This window comes from Topomyia yanbarensis, chromosome 2 (assembly GCF_030247195.1).
Source record: "Topomyia yanbarensis strain Yona2022 chromosome 2, ASM3024719v1, whole genome shotgun sequence".
In the NCBI taxonomy this organism is placed as follows: Eukaryota; Metazoa; Arthropoda; class Insecta; order Diptera; family Culicidae; genus Topomyia; species Topomyia yanbarensis.
This window is the reverse complement of record NC_080671.1, coordinates 442,999,403-443,006,299: the sequence shown is the minus strand read 5'-3', so window position 1 is coordinate 443,006,299 and position 6,897 is coordinate 442,999,403.

Below are 6,897 nucleotides of genomic sequence, written 5' to 3'. Positions count from 1 at the left end.
CTAGGAATTAGACGGGCTGGGTCAGCTAGGATTTCGTCCTAGCTGACCCTGCACGTACAAAACGCAATGCGATAGTATCATTATACACGTTACATCTTTGCACATCCATAGTCTCCAATACGATTACCTGAAAAACAAACAATTGCCAAATTTGTGGCTGCTGTTCATATAATATTGACGGCAAAAACGGCGTCTAGTATCTCAAAATTAACAGTCAGCATCATCATTGAGGAAGTCGACACTAGTGGTCCGTAAGGGGACAAAACAAAAATGAAATCAGATATTCGCGAACATGGACATGGCAGTTACCACGATAATAATACGGAAGTGTACAAGATAGATATGAACGACCACCAAGACGGTTGGTTATGAAAAATATTTCTCAGTCAGTAAACAGGTCAATCGCACGAGATCTGTTGGACAACCATTAGCGTTTTATTAAAGACTCAAGGCTTCATTTAGCTAATGCATTGAACCGACTCAAATAAACGAATTATACAATAAAAATTTAGAAGTTTCATAGAAAACTGAGTACAAAAACTGTCCCAAAATTAACATTTATCGCTAGTGAAGGCATCTAACATAACTCATTTTATGCTAGATATTGGCCTGAATAAAGAAAGTTAGTTAAAGCATACGCAAATTGGATTTCTGTAATAGATTAGAGCACTGTACGCTTAACATAAACGTCAGGCATCTAACTCAAGCGTGCTAAACAAAAACAATTCAATTAGCTGATGACATAGTTGTAGCCGAGACGACAGTTTTTTTTTATTTTCTCATCATTTTAATCGAACATTAAGCAAGAAAAACGTGAAAAAGTAAACAAGCCAAAAAGTGGTAAACCAGCGGTTTTCCTGAGGTGTTCATCAACCCACGAATCGTATATTATTAATTTTGTTGATGTGCCGAAACGTACACAGTAGCGGTAGGACTAACTGGCGTGATTTTACACTTATTTTTACTTCGGATGTCAATTGATCAATTGATGCTAAACCACATATTAGTCAATCAACCATAATAAACTAAATGTTGCAACCACCAGCAGCATTTTAGTCGCTTTCGATGGATTCTAATTAATGCCTATGTAAGTTTGAAAACGACGTGTCGATAGATTGATCAGACATCAGTAGGTTATCACGGAGAGCGACTAAAATGTTGTAACTAGTTGAGTCTATAAGTCAATAAGGTGGGATTATTGTTTCACATTTATAGTTTCTAGTTATGTTGTCAGCAATGAAGCATTTAGTAAAATTTTACGTAAATTAGATGGTAGTTGTAACAGTGTTAAGTGATTTTCATTCGATTTGTGGACAATTTTCTTGAATAGATTAAATTCCGGGCAGTTACCTTTAGTTGATTAAATCATTGAAATACATAAGTCATTCCACGTCAGTTTTACAACCAAAATTTCAATTCCTTCCAAAATGTTTTCTTACATTCTTTAGCTAAAAATAATTGACACATATTTTTTGGCTTGGCTAAATATTATATTTTTTTTTCAAGTTTTTGTTCGCTTTTGAACTTTTGAAGTTTATAAAATTGAGCATTTTTTAATCACTGATAACTCGGAATCGACTCGATATATGGAAAAAAATATTAAATAAAAAAGTTGCGTTTTCAAATAAGCTTTTTTTTTGATATATGACTTATGAAATTTGCAATTACTTGAAACAAATTGAATTTTTTTAAGGTTGGACCAAATTTTTTATTTATTATTTTCTTTAAGTATTAAAATCATGTTAAAAAGATTGTGTAAAAATTTGGCAGTGGAATTCCTTGCGAGATATTACAATTATAAACATAAAACAAGGCAATTTTACACTAAACGCCCAGTGAAAGGCCTGTTATAACTGAAATATCTCGTAAAACACTTCGAGTTGCATTCTGAAATTTTCACATAATCTTCTTAATATAGTTATGTAATCAAAATAAATTTGATTTCGGAGGACTTTAAAAAAAATTTCTTTTAGCATTAGAATACCCCCAAAAAAGTCTTAAATTTGCAGAATGCGAGTCATTCCACGATTTACAACTATAATTTTAGTTCCCTCCAAATTTTTTGCATTCTTTAGCTGAAAATTATAGACACGATTTTTTTTACTTTGGCTGAATTTGATTTTTTTTTTTCAAGTTATGAGTTTTTGAACTTTATAAAATACTAGCTAGTACCCATCGCGCGTTGGTGCGACTTTCAACGAAATAGGAGGAAAACACAACATGTTCCGAAGCACCATCTTGTAGGCAGATAATCCCCACCAATACCCCACAAACACGCTCCATAACAAATTCCTACTATGCATAAATTTTTACGGCAATTGGTTAAGCCGTTTGGGAGTCATATACATACAAATATCGACTTTTAATAATATAGTGATTCTTTAAAGTTTTATAAGTTTAGTAGAATTGGACATTTTTCATTCCCTGATAACTGAGAAACTATTAGATTTGTGGAAAAATTCATTAAATAATAAAAGCTGCGTTTTCGGAAGATCTCGGCGGATTTTTTTAGTAATATTTGTTTCTGTTAAATAATTTATGTATTATGCAAATATTAATAACAAATACTTTTTTTCCAGAGTAGAGCCAAAAAAATCTTTTTAGCTTCAAATAATTTATAATTATATCGAGAAGATTGTGTACAAATTTCAGAAAGAAATTCGAAGTATTTTACGAGATATTTCAATTACAATAGGTCTATCACTAGGCGTTTGGTGTAAAATTGCCTTGTTTTAAGTTTATAATTGTAATATCTCGCAAAGTATTTTGATATCCACTCCCAAATTTTTGCACAATTATTTTAACATGATTCTTAATATTTAAAGAAAATAATAAGTAAAAAAATTGGGCTAACTTTAAAAAATTCAATTTGTTTCAAACAATAGCAAATTTCATAAGTTATATAACAAAAAGAAATTGCAATTTTTTTCAGTAAGCTCATTGAGTACACAACTTTTTTATTTAATATTTTTTCCATATATCGAATCTTTTCCGAGTTATAAGTGATTGAAAAATGATCAATGTTATAAACTTCAAAAGTTCAAAAACTAATAACTTGAAAAAAAATCATATCCAGCCAACATAAAAAATACGTGTCAATTATTTTTAGCTAATGAATGCAAGAAAAAAAATAGGAAGGAATTCCAATTTTGATTGTAAATCAGACGTGGAATGATCCATATATTTTGATCCTATTGATCACCAAAGATCCTCCTTCCTAACTGGGGTATGCCAAAAAATTATGTTAGCATGATGTATTAGAACTGGTAATAGTTACAGGACGCCAGATCAGGAAAATAGAAGTTGAACCATCTACAATTCGTTTGCTAAATCAGAAGATTTTGTGCAAATTTTGACATTCTCTTCGATCGAACATTTTATGGATATTTTTCTACTCATTTCAATTTAGCGTCTTCTACACCTTTTAAACGTGTAGCTTAGAACACCTTGCGTTTTCCAGCACCGTCAAGGATTGTCATATTCGGTTAGGGCATAAATACTAAGAAATCTAGAATATCCATTGTTGCAACGAGAGTAAATTGTTACTTGTAAATAAAAATAAATAATAAAAATCAAATTAAACATCAATAATTCGTTGATGTACTACAGCCTTTCTTGTGACAAAGAACATGGATTGTCTTAGATTTGGCTTTGTTTTCATTAAGAACTTTTCAAAATTTCGTTTAGTTTCTAGTGACAATATGAATCGTTCATCAATCCCGCACATATAGGGTTAGAAATTTTTCTAAAGAAACTTTCTAACCCAAAAAGAGGCGAATAACCATAAGGTTAAAACCTCTATAATCGAAATAAAAAAAGCTTTATTCAATAATTTTTAAGCCCCTCCCGAAATAAACTCCTGGCTACGGGCCTGTCCTATATATGGACGATGAGAACATCAATGTTCCGCTACAAGATCGGATATCGCTTACTCGCAGATTAATGTCATATTTGGGAGAAATGGAATCCATTCGGAAGTATAATTATTGAGAGCGAGAAGCAAGGAACAAATCAGACATTCGCAAACATAAAGGCAAAATTGACGAATTGACATAAAGTTTTGCAAAAGTTTCACAGGAAACGGATAATTTGCTGTGATTTGAAAACAGACAACTCTAAAAGAAAGCCTCTTTTGAAAATTAGATGTAAGTGCGATGTGTTCTCTTCCATGTGTCGGAAGCAAGTGATGCTGAAATTATTAAGCTCACCTGTGTTTATAGTTTCTAGTTATTTTGGTGGTGATATATTTACCTAATTTTACGTAAATTAGAAGCATTCAGAATCAGTGCTAAGTAATTTTCTTTCGATTAGTGAACAAGTTCTGAGCAGTTTCGCTCAGTAGATTAAATTCTGGGTAGTTTTCATTAGTAGATTAAATCATTGAAATATATATTTTACATTGTCCAAAAACCCATGAAATCCGAAATAATACCTTCAAATGTTCAAATATAATATTTACTTAATCTAGGTAATCTTCTCAAGTTCCAACGGTTTTGCAAAATTCTGAACGTCAATGAGCTAATGATCTTATTCTTGCATTGTAGTGGAATCAGTAGTTTTTTGCACTCACTTTACATTTTGACTTTTACTATAGTTTCAGGGATCTAGGAAAATCAGTCTACGATATTTTTAATTCGTAAGTCCAATGATATGAAAGTATCTAAAAAGAATCTACTTAAATAAATAAATAGATAGTTATTCTCAGTTGCCTGATAATATTGTCGAAGATAGCGTTTAACCCATTCCCCACGAGAGTCAAATGAAAAAACATGTGTTTTTCTCAGGATTATAATTACGACATGATCAGTATCATTTAAACAGAAATTTCATAAAGTTGAGTTAACGCATACTTCGGATGAAGTCACAGAACTAGTAATAGTAGCCTGATCATGAAAATAGGAGTTGAAGTTCACTTTGTTCGGACATTCTTTGCAACGATAAACTTGGATTTCACACTGATATATTCCTATCCATGGAGATAACCTTGACGTTGGTTTCGTTCTCCTGTTTAGCAAATGCGTGTAAAGTTTCGTTAGGCGGGTTTTTGGATATTTTTGTACTCATTCCAATTTAGCGTCTTCTACACCTTGTAGTCTAGAATGCGTAGCATTTTCAATCAGCCCTAAATACTTTGATCTCTTGATGAATCTTGAGAGAAATTTCTAACTTATAAACTAATAATAATCAAATTTAATTCGTCGATGCACTATAGCTTTTCTTGTAACAGACAACATATTTTTAGGGTTTTTAGTGTCTATTGTCTTAGTTATGGAATTGTTTTCACTAAGAACATTTCATAATTACATTCAGTTTACTGTGACTATCTCAAGTCATCAGAATTTATACATTTATGCAATAATTTTCAAGCCCCTCCCGAAACAAAATCCTGGCTACGGGCCTGGTTGATACGTGAGCCAAACTGAACAGCTAACATGTGTTTGACAGGCGTTTCCTTGCCGTTGATACCGACGACACTGGTGGAACATCGATTTCGACTAATACCAAGGAGACTAGCCATTGCCTCAGTAATCAGGTGCAGCTGCGATCCGGAATCAAGTAAAACACGGCACAGCTTGCTCTGTCCATGTACATCGAGTATGTTCACGATCGCTGTTGATAGCAGCACTGCTTCTTGTTCGTTAGTACTTGTGACGCAGTTAAGGGTTAATAAGTTGGTAATATTTGTCGAAGCTTTGCCGGTTTCGGTAGAGTGAACATCAGTAGTTTTGCATGTATCATCACTCGGTTTCGGGATGTCAATGTGTAGAACCGTGTGATGTCGTTTGTTGCAGTCACAACAAGAGTGCTTTGATGAACATTTTGCTGTCATGTGCCCTTTTCTCAGACAATTGTAACATACGCCAGCTTATTTGGCTTTGGCGTTTCTGTCGGTAGCAGAAAGTTTGAGAATCTCTTCACACTGATGGTTGAAGTGCGCCTTCTCGCAGAACACGCATTTTGTTTCGCTTGTCACCGTAAGCGTCGTAGATTTTGTCTGTAACTTCTGCGCGTGCACTGGCGCACTAGGTTTTTGTTTAACCTTCTGCTGACTGGCCTCTACCCGTTCGAGAACTTGAGTGTGTTTTTCCAGGAAGGAAATCGTATCAGCGTATGTGGGAATCACACCGTGCTTGTTTGTAGCTTCCCACATCTTTTTTGTTTCGAAATCGAGTCGAGAGGCTATCACATTTACCAACAGAATGTCTGAGAGGCCTAGTACATCGTACCCGTAGTATCTGAGCGAATCGACATGCCTTACGCATTCTTCGATTAGTTCTCCCAACTGCTTACCACTTTCTTGAGTCATCGGTTTGAGCTGAAGCAACCGAGATGCATGAATGTCTACGATTTTCCGTTTATCTTCGTATCGTTGCTGGAGAAAGTTCCATGCGCCGTCAAAATTGCTTGCGTTGATAAACTGCTGGTTAATCGCACCGGCCGCTTCTCCGATTAGACACTTATCCAAGTGGTATAACCTTGTAGCAGCATCCTCGGACGGACACTTCTTCACGATATCTAGAAACATCGACTTAAATTTGAACCAATGCTCTGGTTTCCCGTCGAACATTGGTAGCGGTGTATGTGGTAACACGGACTGTTGTACTCGAATCTGTGGCGCATTGGATACCAGCTGTAGACCGGAATGCACCTGTAGCTCCTGTTTTTTGTGTCTATCCAACTGCCTGCATACTTCCGCTCGCACTTCCGTGTACAATTGTTCGAACTCAAAATACTCCTGTTCTTCTTCCTCCTGCTTGTGTGGCGTAGCAGCAAACAACTTTGCTTGGCAATCGTTCATGTCGAGGTACGCAGCATCAATCGTACGTAGAAAAGTATCCAGCACATATTCGTCGACAGGAATCTGCTCATCATCTGCTTTGATGAGGTTTGTTTTGA